Raw genomic sequence first — 20000 nt, forward strand, 5'->3', positions numbered from 1 at the left:
GAGAGAGAGAGAGGCAACTGACGACAAGCACGCCAGGAAACCCGCTATGTGAGGACGAACCCTTTATTGATTATACAACTTTTTGCTCGTTTGTGCTTTATCAAGTAATGTGCAGGGAGGTCCGAAGGTCTTGTTACCCCTGCCAATAAAGGTACAGGTATTACAGTAATACAAAATACATGTCCTGAATTCAGTTTATTTACTATAAGAACAATAGAACAAAATAAGAACACAGGAACAAAATGTTTCCATCGTAGTATTGTCATCTTCGGAGGAGCTGGTTTGCCGAATCTTTCAGTGACGTCATGTCGCGCAGCCCCCCTGCTCTTGCCTGAATAATGCACACGCTCATGTGCCCATACACTTACAAGCAGCCTGAATCCAGGAAATGTATTTTGTATTACTGTAATGCTTGTACCTCTACTGGTAGGGGTAACAAGACATTCGGACCACCCTGTATTTCATAAAACTCGAACTTGTAAAACATTTTACCAATAAAGATTTCGTCCATACTTAGCTCGTCGTCTTTGGCTCCCCTTAATCCCTCCCTCCAAGTGTTGACTTACTGTCCCAGTGTTGTTATTCGTAGCCAATCCTCATCAATCATCATACTCGTCTTTGTTGACATCGGTTTCTACTTTTTTTTTCGTAGATTTGCTTCGGCTATCCAGAGTCATAATGTAAATCTTTTGGAAACATATGAAAATGGGACACTCCCAACGCCAGCTCCCAACTTCCAACAACACTATCAACCTCTTCTCCCCTCTCCTTCCACTCCCTCTCCCCTCACCTCCCCTCCCCTCCCCTCCCTCCCCACAACCATCACTTAGAGTTTCATGACTATTAACCATTTGTGTTTTCTTTATATATTTATGTGTCTATTTATTTTCTTATTTATCTATCTATTTATCTATTAATCTATATAAATGGTCATTTATTGATATATTAATTCATTTAAGTTTTCTACTTATTTGTTTATTTATTTGTTTATTGATTAAATATTTTTTGTTCATTAATTTATTAACTTATGTATTTACTTATTTTGCTTATCTATTCATTTATTTATTCTACAATCTATTCATTTACTTATTGATTTATTCATTCATTTATTTTTTGTAGTTATTTATTTATTTACTTATGTACTTATGCATATCTATTCATTAATTCATTAATTAATCTCTTTGTATTTTATTTATTTATTTATCTATTCATTATTCATTATTCATTTATTCATTTATTTATTAATTTTTTCATTTATTCATTTATTCATTTATTCATTTATACATTTATTCATTTATTCATTTATTCATTTATTCATTTATTCATTTATTCATTTATTCATTTATTCATTTATTCATTTATTCATTTATTCATTTATTCATCTATTCATTTATTCATTTATTCATTTATTCATTTACTCATTTATTCATCTATTCATTTATTCATTTGTTCATTTATTCATTTATATATCTACTTCTATTTTTTATTTCAATTTCTAAGATATGGAATGCCACCCGTGTCGCAGTTTTTTTTTTTTTTTTTTTTTAAGATTGATAACCTCAGCTTTACATAGACCAAAAGAACATTTAAAAAATCAGCACCCCCAACCAAGGGTTATGATCTTTTTATTTTATTGTTATTATTTCTTCTTCTTCGTCTTCTTTTTCTTCTTCTTCTTCTTTTTCTTCTTCTTCTTCTTCTTCTTCTTCATCTTTTTCCTCTTCTTCTTCTTCTTCTTCTTCATCTTTTTCTTCTTCTTCTTCTTCTTCTTCTTCATCTTCTTCTTTCTCCTTCTTCTTCTTCTTCTTCTTCTTCTTCTTCTTCTTCTTCTTCTTCTTCTTCTTCTTCTTCTTCTTCTTCTTCTTCTTCTTCTTCTTCTTCTTCTTCTTCTTCTTCTTCTTCTTCCTCTTCTTCTTCATCATCTTCCTCTTCTTCAGAGGACAAAGAATTGAATAACGCTGGGTTCACAATGAATAAAAAGACACTTGGAGAGGCCTTTCCATAGCGCCAGACAAGCCATAAAGGGATGTGACCTTTTTTGACCTTTTCCAGATCATAGGGAATGAAATAACGCTGAGTTGACAAAGGACATTTGGAAAGGACCTTTATTCCCGCGTTTTCTTTTTTCATTCCACAAAGAATATTTTTGGAGGCTTGGCTAGGCATGGGCAGACCCACCCAGATCGAGAACAGGGACATGGAAAGGAGAGGAAGTTCTCCATAGCTGAATAAGAACGCATGTCACCAGCTAGAATAAGAGTACAAGTCGTCAATAGCAGTGGATAGGTAAAAAAAGAGAGAGAGAGAGAAAAAAAAAGAGGAGTTTCAACCCAGCTCGCAGAGGAACCTCCAGGCTGCTTTTGTCCCAGCTCAGATAAGGACCTCAACGTCAATGGCGTGATTGTTGTCTAATCTTCAGCCTCTGATTTAATTCCAGTGGAAAGGAAGAAGGTGAATATGAAGCTTGCAGTAGAGATTTATAGGAAAAAATTAGATTCTTTTTTGTATATTTACACGTATACACACGCACACACCACCACCTCCACGGGAAGAATATCAATGGACTAAAACATTTCGCAGACAAGTATGGTTGAATTATGAGAGTACTAAAGTATTATATTATTGATAACGTCATTCAAGTTAAGGTATCCTTCAGAATAGTGGAAAGATGTCGACTTCTGTTTATGAGCAAAAGAAACGGAAAGAATTCATTAACCCTTTATTTCGCGCAAAAATATTTCATTCATCGAAGGTCGAATTTGTCACGACGGCTATATATAGTAAACAAATACATTAAAACGATAGTTAATATATTATCTTATAAATTGATTATTTAATGTTTCATAGTCGTTGATAAATACATGAAAGATGAAAGACAACGAACGAAAACAATCTCAATACAACGGCGACAACAACGACGCTGTGACGTCACAGCTCCCTTACCCAAAAGATATTAAAATGTCGATTTTTTTTTTTTTTTTTTTGTGCCAGGCGAGCAGATGATCACATAAAGCGCTAATTTAGCGTAATGCGAACATGACGCATTGCACAGATTACGTCATACCTGCATGACTTTAATCAAAATTCACATGAAATCTGTGTCACGCGATTATAGTGTAAATAGAAATAGAAATAAAACAATATTGTCTATTATGTCTGACAGCGGCAGGCAGACCTTACCGTTGACTGCTACTTTCACTGGCTATCTGAACACGTAGGGCAAAGGTGACAGATTCGCATGCAACCAAGCCTCTTTAATATAATCAATACGATTTTGATTGTACACAACATGAACATGCACCAAGAACAAATGTCTTTGGTTGGTCTTCACACAAATGGTTAACATTCAAATGACCTTATAGCATTGAAGTACCGACGAAGATGAAATGAACTTAATCAACCAGATCCTAACGTCACTTTTTGATAACAATGACAAACGGAATGCGTTACCAAAAATATATACGAGTATATATATATATATCAATTTGATATTACTTTCACCAGCGTTCACAGACAAAACAACAGTCTCATGACGCCATACTGACATAAAATTTCAAGCCAATAAGGATTTTTATCAATATCACTCCACTCCCCCCCCCAAAAAAAAAAGCTCATGTCGTCACCAAGTATTTAGCCAATAAGGACCTTTCTCAGCATCGTCATGCCCCCCCCCCACGACCTATCCCATCACTCCTCCTCCCAAACAAACGAAATGACATCACATCACTCAGAAGTGACGTCATGTCATCACCAAATATCTAGCCAATAAGAACATTCCTCGACATTGTCATGCCGGGCCCTCTAACCTATCCCATCACGCTTCTTCCCAAACAAAACAATGACATCACATCACTCACAAGTGACGTTATGTAGCTACAAAGTTTCCATCCAATAGGGATTTCTCGTTCCCCGCCCCATGACCTCACTCATCGCCCCAGCTAGCAAACAAGCGCAGTGTGCCACAAAGCGGTGCCGAAGAAGCTTCTTGGTTCTGTGCGTTTACCTTGGCACATTGTCTGACCCTAACGCATGCACCTTAGGTTTAGCGTCAATATTTACTAAAGAATATAACATGTGTCCGCACATGTGGTTGTTGTATGTGTGTGTGTGTGTGTGTGTGTGTGTGTGTGTGTGTGTGTGTGTGTGTGTGTGTGTGTGTGTGTGTGTGTGTGTGTGTGTGTGTGTGTGTGTGTGTGTGTGTGTGTGTGTGTGTGTGTGTGTGTGTGTGTGTGTGTGTGTGTGTGTGTGCGTGTGCGTGTGTGTGGGCGTGTATGCGTGTGTCCGTGTGTGTATCTACAGAGCCCCGCAACTGGTACGAAACACATTAAATCAAAACAAACACCTAATATAAAAAGAAAATGCTTGATATTCAAAGAATGACTTACATTGAGTATGTAATTATAATATATAAAGAATATTGCCTACCCTCAGACATACGCCATACAAGAGAGAAAGAGAGAGAGAGAGAGAGAGAGAGAGAGAGAGAGAGAGAGAGAGAGAGAGAGAGAGAGAGAGAGAGAGAGAGAGAGAGAGAGAGCGGACGCACAAGTGTCTTTACTGAAATCAAATTAAATCATCAAGAAAATGAAAACAGAAAGACGCAGACAGATAACTGACAGACTCCTGAAACACATATAAAACATTTCGTGTAAGACAAGTGAATTGTACACTCGGTCCTTTCTACAAGGGAAGTAGCGAAAGTCAAAAGCATAAATCCATTCCCTCCTATTTCTTCCCCACATACACCTACTCCCATTCACCACCTTTCCCTCCCTTTTATCTTGACTCCTCCTGGATGACGGGCCATCCCTGCATCTCGCCCACTGCTCTGGGTCAGAAGCAATGTAGCACGACACAGCACTTCCACAGCAAGGCTGCTTCATTTAATCGGCGACCCCCCCTCTCAGTCCTCTCATGCAGAAAAAGAGAAGATGGGGAGAAATCCCTTCGTGCTGCGTCAAAATATCATTCACATATACTCCTCCACCCCCCATCCCCCACCCACTTCCTTTCCATGCATCACAGCATCATCCATACACAATCATTCTTCACTTACCCCTATCTTCTGTCTTCTTCCTTCCTCAGCAGACTTTCCCCTCTTCCCCAATGCCCCTTTTACCCCATCCATCCATCTCATCCTTGGTCGCCCCCTCATGTTCACTCCATCCACCTCTCCCTTCCACACCTCTTTTACTAATCTTTCTTCACTCATTCTTTCCATGTGTCCAAACCATCCCAATACTCTTTCATCAGCCCTATCTCCCAACTCCCTTTCCACCCCTGTTCTCCTCCTCACCCCCTTGTTTCTCACTCTATCCAGCCTAGTAACCCTTATTATACTTTTCAGACATTTCATCTCAAACTCATTTAAACTCTTTCTCTCTTCCTCTCTTATATTCCATGTTTCTGCTTCATACAGTGCTGTTGGCACAATCACTCCTTCATACAATCTCCTCTTACCACCCATTCCCAAATGTCTATTTCTCATTACATTTTTAAATCCCGCAAAGCATTTAATTGCTTCTCTCAATCTACATTCTACCTCCACCTCCACTCCTTTCTTTCCTGCCACATTCGCACCCAAGTATCTAAAGCTATCCACTTCCTATAGTTTCTCTCCCTTAATACTCACTTCCAATTTGCTGTCATATTCTTCCCTCGTACATCTCATCACCTTACTTTTACCCAAAATTATCTCAACTTCCTTCTTTCGCACACCTTTCCAAACTCCATCACTAACTTCTTTAATCCCTCCTCTGATCCCACTACAAGCGCAGTGTCTTCAGCAAGCAACAATTGGTTTTTTTCCTTTAACCACCTTAAATCTCCGGGCCATTACCCTTGCATTTACCTCTCGCACCACCCCATCTATGTATAAATTGAACAGCCAAGGCGACATGACACATACCTGGCGAAGCGCTACCTTTACCTCAAACCACTCACTCTCCCCATTTCTAATTCTAGCACAGGTTCTACTACTCTTGTTAACAGATTTACTTCTATCCCATATATCTGCAATACTACCCTGTCATGAGCCTTTTCCAAATACATAAAGGTCCTTACCTTTTCCTAAAGCTTTCCCACATATCTTCCTTACCACAAAAAATCTGATCCACACAATCTTTACCAGTCCTAAACCCACACTTTTCCTCCCCAATTTGTTCCTCTGCTCCTTTCCTAATCATCTCAATCAAAACCCTCCAATAAGTCTTTCCAACTACACTCAACAAAATGATCACTCGGAAACAACTACACTCACACTTGTCCCCTTTTCCCTTGTAAAGTGAAACTATACAGGCACTCCTTCAGTCCTCCGGTACTCTACCCTCTTTTAAACAAACATCAAACAACCCCACCAGCCAGTCCACCATCACTCTAGCTCCCTTTCTTAGACACTCCGCATAATACCCATCCAACCCAGGTGCCTTACCTGCTCTCATCATTTTAATAGCTACTTTCACCTCGTCTTTCCTTATTTCTCCTCCATTTTCCTCATTCATCGCTGTCATTTTCTTAGCGCTTACCACTGCAACTACCTTTCCATCCCTATCCTCCTTCACATTTAGCAGCTCCCAAAATACTCTGCCCATCTTCCTCTTTCTGGCGTCTCTTCCATTATGATCTCTCCATCTGCACCTTTTACTTTTTCTTCTCTATTTGATTCGCCTCCTCTTCCTCTTAATTTTCTTCCAAAACACATTTATATTACTTTCAACATTTTCTGTCATATTTTTACCCCACTTCACACCCGCTCTCCTTTTTTTTCACTTTTATCTTATACTTTACTTCTCTTCTCTTTTCTTTGCACCTCTCGTATGATTCTCTTGTCCTATTTTGGAACCAATCTGTGAATGCTCATTCCTTATCTTTTACAACCTTCTTTGCTTCATCATCCCACCACTCACTACCTTTCCTTCTATTTCTTCGCGTCCTCGTTTCTTGTGTCACACACCATCGTTTCACACCTTGTGACTCCCTCCTTGAACCATCCCCATTCTCCTCTACTCCTAGTTCTACTCTAATTTTCACTCCCTCTCACTCCTCTCTCAGCTTTTTCTTGTGCTCCTTGTCTTTTTCTTTCTCATTTAAGCAGTTTACTCTAAGCATCTCCCTACCTTCTGTTCTTTTCCTGTTTCTCCATCTATCCTCCACTCTCAACTTACCTTCCACCAAAAAATTATCTGATATTCCCTCACTCTCTCCCCTTAGAACATATATATCCAAAAAACTTCTGCTCTTCTCCTGGTTACCACTATATAGTCCATTAAAGCCTTATCTACCACCCTTCCATCCACCACCCTCTCCCGTGTGTACTTATGCTTGACTTTCTTCCTAAATATTGTATTTGTATCATCAACTCTCTTTCTAGACACATCTCCATCATCATCCCTCTATTATGATATTTTCTTGAAACTGCACACTTCCCAACCACTCCCTTTATTGGTTCATCTCTTACCCCAGCATTAAGATCTCCCAATACCATTACACTAACATTACTCCCTAAACCCTCTATGCACTCATTTAAATCTACACAAAAAGCCTCTCTTTCCTCTACACTCTTCTCACTACCAGCCCCATATACATTTAATTTTAATCTATCTAAAAAGCCTCCCTTTCCTCTACATTCTTCTCACTACCAAGCCCATATGCACTTACAAAAACCCACATCTCCTTTCCCACTTTTACCTTCATCCACATTAACCTTGAGAAAACCTTTCACTCCACCACACATTTACCTATCTCTTCACTTACTAGTGTATCCACTCCTTCTCTCCCTCGTCCTCTCTTCACTCCTGACACCCTCCCAGCTACACTCCCAAACTCAAACTCGCCTTTCCCTTTCAACTTAATTTCTATCAATGCCAAGACATCCATCTTTTTCTTCACATACATACATATATATCTTCCCTTTTACTCTCATCTGTATCACATCCACGCACTGAATAAAACCACCTGGTGACACTAGCCAGAATGGAATATGTAAATTTTGTCATCGTAGCGAATAAAAGCATAGTTGGGGTAACCATACCTTTCCCTAAACTGAATTAAAGCACTCGTGCACAGTTATTGAGTACACAAGTAGACTTGCATGAAACCAGCTCTTCTTAAAGCTACTGTATGACATAATAAATCAATCGTGATAAGTCAGTAAAGATCAGGATATACGTCATATGCCACGTGTCCACTCTACCGAGTCATGTTACTCATGATCAAAGGTACGTTTACACCCCAGCAGGACGTGTTTATATCCCAGCTCTGGCAGGACACAGACACAACCAAAACATATGTGGGGAGGAGGATATCTGGAAGAAGGATACGAGAAGGTGGTCGGCTCTATCCTTCGTTATTATTTTTTTATGAGTTACAAAGGAAGGTCGCTGGACGAGCGGGTTAGACAGTCGCTACTTGTGGCGGAGGTCGAGGTGACGGCAGTTTGAACCCTAGCACGAGCGAGTTGGACCAAGAGCATGGTTCATTAAATTCCACGCTATAAAGTCCTCTGTAAGGGGCACCGTTCTAGCCTCCTGATAGGAAAATTCACGACGTTAAACCGAATCATCAAATCAACACGAGTAACAAAGATAGGCGGCAGGGGACCTTTTGGTCCATACCGATGTCTGACCCAAACAAATAGTAAACAAAGATCCAAACAAAACAAGCGAAGCCGAGCAACCTATTGACAGGCAGTACGGCATTCTGTGTAGATGTTTTTTTTTTTACGTGAATATGAAAACTGGTGTTCAGAAACGAAATTTCAGGATTTTTGTTGATCGCGCCGGCGGAACTGTGTAAACTCGGCAGCATGCGCGCGCGCGCGCTCTTCCTCCGTGTAAATAATCGAACATTTTCACACACTTTTACAAACACCACATTCCATAATGGGATATACACGCCTGATTCCGCACACAACTGCGTACAGGAACGAAACACCTCGAGTGTAGTTCTTATCTTGGGTATCACAGGTAGGTACACACACACACACACACACACACACACACACACACACACACACACACACACACACACACACACACACACACACACACACACACACACACACACACACACACACACACACACACACACACACACACACACACACACATACACACAAAGTTCAGTAATAGAATGAATTTAAATAAAATAATGAGTTTGTGAAGCTTACGAATAAATGAAAATACATATGAGAATACGGTACGACATTTTCTCAGTTATTTTTAAATTACATGGGGACACACATACACACACACACACACACACACACACACACACACACACACACACACACACACACACACACTCACACACACACACACACACACACACACACACACACACACACACACACACACACACACACACACACACACACACACACACACACACACACACACACACACACACACACACACACACACGCATACACACATATGAACACACGCACATACACCTGTCTGACTCTTATAATACCTGACTCATTTTTCACCTGACCCGACAACTTCACGTCTCTCCTTGAGGTACTGCCCATTTAAACGGCGTTTGGAGCACTGCACCCCCTACATGCACACACCTGTGCCAATACCTCCCCACCTCTCCACCTGGACCTCGGCAGGCGTTCTTCCTTGGCAGAAAACCCAGCCCGGCTGCCAAACAGCGTCGGCCTTGGGGCAGGGACGGGACTGGGAGAGCCCTTGAGTGTTGGTTCCCTCTGTTCTTCGAGTGTTTGCGTGTTGGGAATCGACAAGCTTCGAGGCTCACCGTCGAGAGGCTTTCGTAAACACAAGGCACTTGATAAAGTAAATGAAGAAATGGCGAAGCTTATGACGTCAGCAGGACAGGCCGACGGGTTTGTCTTGCTTGCATGACTGGGTTTTCGTCTATGTACTCGGGTAACAGAGGAGAATGGTGTTATAGGGTCAGCAGACTTTCTTTAGGGAGGTAGGAGGGCTCAGACCAAAAACTGGTGGATCCCAGGGAATTTCGGGATCAGTAGATTTTCCTCAGGACCAGAAACGGTAGAAACGGGTTGAAATTCAGATGATTATAGTCTGCGATATAATGACTTCCAGGAGCTTAGAAAACAGCAATACATAAGGAAACGACCTGCGAGAAAAAAGGGATGAAAGCCATTGATCTATAAAGTGAAGTCTATTTGCCTCTTTTTTCAACGCAGCTTGATACTTGTTATTTGTAAACACTACACGAATGTTTACCACTTTCTTTCTTTCTTTTGCACTTTGGAGACTATTCTAGTTGAAGCTATTTTCTATTCTAGCTAACGGAGCTATCTATTCAATTCTATCAAGCACCAGACACTTGTTCCGTTTGTAACCGGAACTCGTAGTAATGGATTTAAATTGGACAAATTTAGATTTAAAGAAGTAACAGGCAAGAAATAGTTGACTCACAGATTAGTTAATGAATGGAATAGACTGTAACAATGGAATGAGCGTAGGTTGTTTTAAGAAAAATTTAGATAATCTTATGGATAAGGAGTTGATAAGGGACATGGAACGGCCTATTGTAAACCTTATAGTTTCTTGCAGTCTCCTCTATTTTTATCTTCTTATATTCTATTTTGCTCTAGTTATCCTCAAACTATTTCATTCACTAGAGGGGGCATTCCGGACAAGACTGGTCGAATGTTGTGTCTCAGTAATTTATTTGTGAACGAATTCCGTTTCATCCATTGTGCTCAAAAAATTATCTTTGCAGCTTCTGATAGGTGTACGCTGGTGGATTAACCGGAAGCGTGCTGGTCTCACATTTGCTTAGTTGTGGGTTCGAATCCCGCATTCCTCTCCGATTCCCAGGAGTGACTGTAACCTGCCCAAACGATCCAAGAACGTATCTTGACAAAGGTGACGGCCTCAGCCACAGCTACTCAGCGCCTCCTGGCGTAGGTTTCTCAACTTCTGCTAAGCAGCATTTTAGAATATCGACTGGATGTTTTGCAAATCACCCATTATCCACACATCTGATATTGGTCATGTTATTACTTTTATAAAAGAAAATCTAGAAGACACAGATTCTAAAAATAATTGTTTGATCAATTCAAATGTACCATCGTAAATCTCACGAATGAATAAAGATATTTAGGTGATTTTTGGACGCCTTTTATATTTGCTATCAACAGTGACAAGCAAAATGAATAACATAATGAAATGTTATGAGCTCCAGTAAAAAAAAAAAAATTGTTTTTGTTTTTTTATTTTATCTTTTTACTATTATTTTTTTTAGGAAATTGTACAAACGGCTTCGGTTATTCAAAAACAAGAAAGGTTTTAATAGTGTTTCCCCCACCCTCTGGCAAACAGGAAGCCTGCTTTTTGTATTTTTCTATTTTAAAGCACTCTAACATGCATTGGATGAATTCATAATATAGCTTTTGTACGAATACAATAACTGTATATCCGTAAAGGTGGTGTTGCATAAGATTCATGGTTTAGTTGCCGTGGTGTTTTCATATTCTCATGTTATCAGAAGGCTCGCGTAAAGTTACAATAAATCTAAATTTTTAGGCATACACGTGTCTAAGGTAATTCTCGATTTTGCATGCAGCTGATATACATTTCAGTTAAACACAAATATAAAACAATTGGCAATGATCTTAGTAGGTAGAATTCAATCACTCATATATATATATATATATATATATATATATATATATATGTGTATATATATATATATAATTTACATATATATACATATGTATTATATATATACGAGTATATTATGTATATATATGTATATATATATATGTATATGTATATATATATAATATATATATATATGTATATATATACATATATATATATATATATATATATGTATTTATATATATGTATACATACATATATATATATATATATTCATATATATATGTATATGTATGTGTATATGTATATATATATACATGTATATATATGTATGTATATATGTATATATATATATATATATATTATATGTATATATACATATATATATATATATATATATATATATATACAGACATGACAAAATTGAATAGACACCAAGAGAAATCATTTAATTTGTTAAACAAGCAATTGATACAATTAAAGTACTTATAAATGGTCACAATATGAATAACCAATACATGGTTGACATCCCCTTTTTTTTCAATACAAGGACCCTTCTAGGCATGGTAGTGATTAGTTCACGAATATCATCTTGAGGGATTTCTTACCATGTTTCCTGTAGTAATCCTAAGAGTTCGGGCTTTGAAGATGGCTTCCTGTTCTTTTTGCGAAGTTATTGGTCTAATATGTCCCAGAGGTGTTCAATAGGGTTCATATCCGGGGACTGACTTAGCCATGAAAGTTTCCTGATCCCATTTTGCCTCAACCAATTTTGTGTTGCTTGAGCAGTGTGACAAGGAGCTCCATCTTCCATAAATAGGAAGACATTTATACTCATTCTACCACTGGAGAATATTGGAATGAGTCCTTCCTTCAATATAGAAACATATTTGCCTGAATTGATGTTTCGTTGACACTCCACAACCATCAACCATCAACCCAAATTGCACCCCACACCATTATTGAAATGCCCCCATATTTCACTGTTGGCTACAGTCTTTTGAGGTCAAACTCCTACAGAGTCTCCAGTCACACACTCTTCCACTGCCAGAAAATAATGCAAATCGTGACTCATCAGAGAAAATAACAGTGCTCCAAAAGGCCACGGGCCTGTCCACCATATCAACAGCCCAATCCTTTCTGCGCTTGATATTGGCTGGAAGAAGGAGGGGCTTCCTTCTTGCAGCTCTGCCATAGTAACCCAGCTTGTGGAGATACCTGACAGCTGTTCTCGGACTAACATCAGCTTGTGCTGTTATGTCAGAGGCCTTGCAACGTGGATCCTCTTCGACATTTCTTATGACAAAACACAAGTTTTTTTTTTCTGAGGGCCCGGGACGACCTGAATGAGGTTTTGTGCCTTTCTTGCCTTCTCTGTTGAATTGTACGATCACTCTATTAACAGTAGAAAGGGGTACTGATAGATTTTCAGATATTTTGCGTTGACGAAGTCCACCTTCATGTTGACCCACAATACGACCTCACTGAAATTTAGATAGGTCTACTGCCCCTTTGATTCGCGGCATGCTTGATTAATTTTGTATGTAATCTGAAAAATAAATGTAGGTAAATATAGCATATTAGGTAAATTTGAATAACATTAAGCATTAAGTAAGACCAGAAATGTATTTTCTTGGTCTCTATTAAATTCTGTCATGCCTGTATATATATATATATAATATATATATATATATATATATATATATATATATATATATATGTATATAGACAGTATATATATATATATATATACAGTATATATATATATATATATATATATATATATTTAAGTTTATATTTAAATATATATACATATATATATCATATATATATATATATATGTATATATGTATATATATATACATATATATGCAAAGTAGACCACTTGGAAAAGGAAACTAACGAAGCAGAGCGCTTTCGTATATTACATCTTCAGTGCAACAAGTACATAGTGAAGATGTAATATACGAAAGCGCTCTGCTTCGTTAGTTTCTTTTTCCAAGTGGTCTACTTTGCATAAGTGAACACACGTACCCGTGTTCTTATTAGCATATATATGTATATGTGTGTGTGCGTGTGTGTGTGTGTGTGTGTGTAAATTTTTATCAACCACAAAATCTAATTCTAAGCCCTCAACACAGCGAGACTCGCGGAGGCTAACATGCAGAAATTTAAACGTGGTATGGCCAAGGACTCGAACCAGGCTATCACGTGACAAGTGTTAGTGACTTAACCGATTGCGCCATTAAAAGAGATGGCGCATCTCTTGATGGCGCAATCGGTCAAGTCGCTAACACTTGTCACGTGATAGCCTGATTCGAGTCTTTTAGCCGTACCACGTTTCAATTTCCGCATGTTGGCATCCGCGAGTCTCTCGATGTTGATGGCTTAGAATTAAAGTGTACTGTGGTTGATAAAAATGTATATCTGTTCACTGGGACCCATTCAGTGTTGTTCATATACATACATACATACATATATATATATATATATATATATATATATATAAAAATATATATATAAATATAAATACATATATAAATGTATATATATGTGTATATATGTATATGTATATATATATATGTATATGTATATATATACATATATATACAGACACACATATATATATCTTATATATATATATATGTATATATATATATGTATATGTATATATATATATATATGTATATGTATATATATACATATATATACACACACACACACACACAAACACATATATATACATATATATATATATATATATATATATATATGTATATATGTATATGTATATGTACATACACACGCACATACATACACACATACATACACACACACACACACACACACACACACACACACACACACACACACACACACACACACACACACACACACACACACACACACACACACACACACACACACACACACACACACACACACACACACACACACACACACATATATATGTATATATATATATATATATATATATATGTATATATATATATATATACTGTATATAATATATATATATATATATATATACTGTATATAATATATATGTATATATATATATAACCTATCCTACCCTAACCTAACCTAACTTAACCCAGTCTAACCTAACCTAAGCTAACCTTATAAATGTGTTTTTCTTTCTAAAAAGTACCAGTTATATCTATCAGTTGACATTGAAAATAGTGCTAAGATTGTAGTTAGTCCCTTCCTTCATTTCACTTCTTAAAAGGAAATTCCTCTTGGCTGAATAACATCGTCAGTCGGTAGCCAGATCAAATATACAGTCACGCGCAGAAGTTTTGATCCACCCAAAGTTATTCAGTATACAAAATTAAAATTCTATTTCTGTTAAATTCTTATCTGTTCAAGAAAATTACCTAAATATAAGCTAGATACCACGCAGGAAAATATATCACGTACTAGACAAAATAAAAATAATACTGACGTTGTAGGAACTGTAGCGTATGTCAAATTTTTTGCTCGTGATACGGTTAATAAGTCGATAGGTTTGATTAAGCCTCGGTTCCACTAGCTTCTGAAATTGCTTTATCTAGCGATAAGGCTTGATTGGCCAATCATTTGCACTGCACTAGCTCCAGATTCTTTCTGCTTTGAACTACCCGTACGAACGGTTTTCCCTGATATCTAGTGCTAGCGATAAAGGTAGACAAGTGAGAGATGTTAAGAAAATATTGTTTATTCAACATATATGCAACTAAAAGAATATTACATCTCTTTTTAAGGACTTTTAATGAATAATGAAAAGGATAGACGGGTAAACAAGAACTCCCAAATGTACATTTTAATTTGATGGAAATATACCATTCAGTTTTCGTATGACCTCGGTTGTATAAAAAAAAAGAGAGAGCGTGTTCACAAAGCCGAAAATGTCATATTATCTTCATTAGTTCTATGATCCTATTATAAGTCTCATAGAAAAAGTTCGTGACTAAGAAATCTTAGCGGACTTGGCGAGTGGTGTGACCAGACAGCTGCACGTATCGCTATCAAGCCAGGGAAAACAAGTGCCAGCCTAGTGTTGACAATAGCAAGTGTGAACGTAGCTTCAGTAACCATGTACTAAGCACTGAAACAATTGGCCATTTTAAGTGAAGATTAGATAACTTTATGGATAGGGATGACAGGTCGTAAGGGATATGGAACTGTCTAGTGTAGACTTTATGCTCTCTTGTAGTCTCCTCCATTCTTATTTTCTTATGTGACAGATAAAAGGAGTTCATAAACCGTATTTGCTAATGAAAGGAATTTGACTATATCTTTCTTACACGGGTTTTGATGCATTTGAGACATTTGCAAAAATGTCTTAACGAAAATCCAGATATTAATCTACAATAACGAGCATAACTTTCGAACTACGCCAGTTCTCACAATGTTGATATATATATATATATATATATATATATATATATATATATATATATATATATATATATATATATATATATATATATATATATACATATATATATATATATATATATATATATATATATATATATATATATGCAAAGTAGTCCACTTGAAAAAAAAACTAACGAAGCTGAACGCTTTCGTATATTACATCTTCAGTGCACTGAAGATGTAATATACGAAAGCTCTCTGTTTCGTTAGTTTCTTTTTCCAAGTGGTCTACTTTGCATCAGTGAACACGCGTACCTGTGTTCTTATTAGCATATATATATATATATATAAATATATATATATATATATATATATATATATACATGTCGAGTACGTGATATATGTAGTATATATTTACGTTATTTGGCTTACAGTTAGGTAATTCTCTTGAACAGATTAAAGAAAAATGTCAAAGAATTGTAATTCTATACCATTGAAAACCCTGGGTGGGTCAAAACTTTTGCTCGTGGCTGTACACACGTCAGTATAAAGTTTCAGGGCGTCACCGTACTATTTAATAACGAAAAGGAAGACCTCAAAAAAAACAAAAAAAAATGCCTGGCCATTTCATGAAGTCATGCGTGAAAATAATGCAATCGGCATTTTCGCAAACCACTCCAGCATTATTGGAACAAGACTCGTATCAGGTAACAAAAATGTAAAAATATATATAAATAGATAAATTAATAAGCAAGTAAAATGAGATAAACATACAAAAAATGATAAAATAAATAGATAAATCAATATGTAAACGAATAACTAGATACACAAGTGAATGAATAAATATATAGAAGAATAAATAAATGAATATGTGAATAGCTAAATAAATAGATAAATTGAGTAAATGAAAAGATAATAAATATCTGGATAAATAAATATATATACACATATATATATATACACACACACACACACACACACACACACACACACACACACACACACACACACACACACACACACACACACACACACACACACACACACATATATATATATATATATATATAATCACGAAGAACCCACAGTCGGAATAAAAGGAAACTTTGAGGAACGTATAACTTCTATATTTCGGCTAATAGCTATAGCCCTCTTCAGGAAAGTTTTCCTGAAGAGGGCTATAGTTATTAGCCGAAATATAGAAGCTCTAAGTTCTAAGTTTCCTTTTATTCCGACTATGGGTTCTTCGTGATTATTATTTACAAATGTGCTATATTTTGTCTATGTGATATATATATATATGTATATATATATATATATATATATATATATATATATATACACATATATATATGTGTGTGTGTAAATAGGTAAATAGATCAATAAATAAGTATATTATTAAATATAGCAAGATATAATGAAAAAAGATAATAAACGATGAAATTTATCGTGTCAGTATCGTGTATGGCCGGCGACGTAGTGCATATCTGCAACTAAAATGTTCCCCGAAAGTTCCTAGGATAGTTGAGAGCATTTACCCGGGCCGACCTCCCGGCAGTGTTATCAATAATTGAAGCCTAGGGTCAGGAAACAGCGACCATTGCTCTCTAGATCCAAAATGTAGTTATAAGCTGTGCATTTGCGAATGAAACCTTAATGCCTCTCTCTCCCCCAGTGAAAGAAAAAAGAATAATCCTTTGTTGTGACATATCTTGTGTAACATTAATTTTAGTCTCCTGTATGGCACTTGCTCGAAAGTAAACCGTACGATATGTTTTCCCTCGCTGCCAGCAGGGCGACTCCGGCCCAGTGAGGCATCGGCAGTAGACAGCAACGGTGTGCTGGTAAGGCAACAGATGGGGAAGAGAAGTTCTGCCTCTCTGCTGGCCCAACCTCCACCACTAACTTCTATTTTTACTCCCATCATTTGACTCCCAGCCATGGTGGAGGCTGATTGAACAGTGCTTAGCCAAAGACAGTGTGAGTTGTTGTTGGTCCTACGTAAGGGCCCAGTGAGGGCGAGGAAGCCTTGCGGCTGTATACACTCTGGCCCTGCGACCAACCAAAGCCATTTTCTGCCCTCATGATCTGTCGAATGATGATCGTAATGATAAAATGAAGCTGGAACTAGTCGTAGTGTGATAATGTGAGGGTGATTAAACAATGGGGAATAGTCTCTCTTTTGAAAAACGGAAGGTTGGCCGGTATCTTGACCAGTTGTGTTTTCTAGAATTCACCGAAAGTGGACCTCTATGGTTAGTGGTGGGGTTTGTCTAGACCTCACGTACTATAACGGCCATGAAGTGTAAACTAGATAAATGTACGTATATACTGTTACAAGGAATCCGAGAACTGTCATTCTGACAGCAGTGCATTTAGAAATGACCTCAGAAGAAGATTGCTGCATTGAAAGGTGTGGTTCCCGGGGAGGCGACAAAGAAGAGAAACGTGTTTCGTTTTTGTTGTTTATTTATTTATATGTTTATTATTTTTTTTTTTTCTTGACTGACGGTCGGTTTGCTCTGGGAGATCTGAAGATCACTTCTATGAGAGCTCTGTGACGCTCTTGTAGAATGTCGAAATGACACGACTGGACGCGAAGTATTTGCCATTGGACGGCACAGGAACTGGCCAAAGCTGCCGAGCAACTGTCAGCACGGTTAGGCTTGAGTTGTGTAGAGTAGTAGCAAGAGTAGTTTCCTCTCTTAACCTTCCCCACCCCCTTCCCCAATGCTTTGGTGGCGCCGTGTCCAGGTTTTCTTTTGGATTGCGCTGGCCGATTTAATTCAGATGACAGGCTAGACTTGGGGTAGATGGAGTTCCTCGTTGATCAAGACCACCTTTGACCCAAGCCTACCCGTACAGCTGAATAAAATTGCCTTGCACCGTCCAGAATGACGCATGTGAAAGGTGCCACTTTGGCTCAGGGAGTAGCTAACCCTTTGAGAAGTGGAATATTTGCCTTAGTTTGATTAAATAGACTTGCTTTAGGCACAATGAAGTAGGTCAGTGTGACACTACGAGTTGGTCGACGATGATCCCGTATGTGGAAGCTATCCCCAATCTGAATAAAATCGCTTGACATAACTCAGGCAGCTTTCCTCTACGAAAGCAGAAAAAATGAATCGGTCATTCAACTTGCTGTGTCAAACTTGAGTCGCATTTACGATGACGTTAGCATACTCTTCGTCGTGTTTGCATGGTAACCGTTGACAAAACAAAAATAATACATGAATATAACCTAATTGTTTAAAGACTGCTGAATTTACTGGAAAAATTAGTTAAGTATTCGAATAATTTGAGATTTTTTTTCTAAATGTTCGCAATGTAGTGGCTATTCGACGTTATGACGTCATAACGCTTGGACACGAAGGGAATACCTTTGGATGACATAATTGTATACGACTATAAAACCAACCGTGTTTCCACATAATGGAGCATAGAATTAGTTAATTAGTGTCAGAAAAAATATAATAACTACAGTGTTCTAGTTACATAGTGTTTGGTTGTGTTGATGTAATTTCTAACGTTCACACTGCCATATTCCAATGATTACGGTCATTGTGGCAACAAAAAAATAAATAATTTTTCTAATTGAAAGGGTGGAAATGGGATTCGTATTTATGGGAGAGATGGGTGTTCATTAGTACATGAGGTATAAATTCAAACATATACATTATCAACAATTTTGTTTCACATTAACATAAGATGACACATGTATTTTTTTTATCTAATGCGGTGCATCAGTTGCCAGATGCCACCATCATGCATCTCATGAAGGTTTCCCTTTCGATATACATCAGAGATGGCCCTCATCCTAATAGGTGTGGGTCCCGATCGATTGAGATAGTGTTCAGTCTAGAGGGCCGCCCCACAACTAAGTGATAACTTGTGTTTGTCAATTTTGTTTCGCCAAATTGTTTGCCAAATTTGTTTCGCCAAATATTCTTTTACTAAGTTCTGTTTTGCTAGATTTCCATATATGGAAATTGTTCGCCAAATTTCCAATTCGTCAAT

General features: G+C 37.4%; 1 protein-coding gene across 4 annotated transcripts in view; it reads left to right on the plus strand.

Annotated features, from left to right (window-relative positions):
• The first annotated feature begins 17825 nt into the window (after positions 1 to 17825).
• Positions 17826 to 20000, plus strand: part of LOC143040313 (uncharacterized) — a 286668-nt gene continuing 284493 nt past the window's right edge. For all 4 annotated transcript variants that reach the window (XM_076211209.1, XM_076211206.1, XM_076211207.1 and 1 more), the window contains exon 1: positions 17826 to 17963. The gene's annotated coding sequence lies outside the window, so the exon portion shown is untranslated. The remainder of the gene's footprint in view (positions 17964 to 20000) is intronic.

This window comes from Oratosquilla oratoria, chromosome 28 (genome assembly GCF_046742065.1).
Source record: "Oratosquilla oratoria isolate Oo_2021 chromosome 28, ASM4674206v1, whole genome shotgun sequence".
In the NCBI taxonomy this organism is placed as follows: domain Eukaryota; kingdom Metazoa; phylum Arthropoda; class Malacostraca; order Stomatopoda; family Squillidae; genus Oratosquilla; species Oratosquilla oratoria.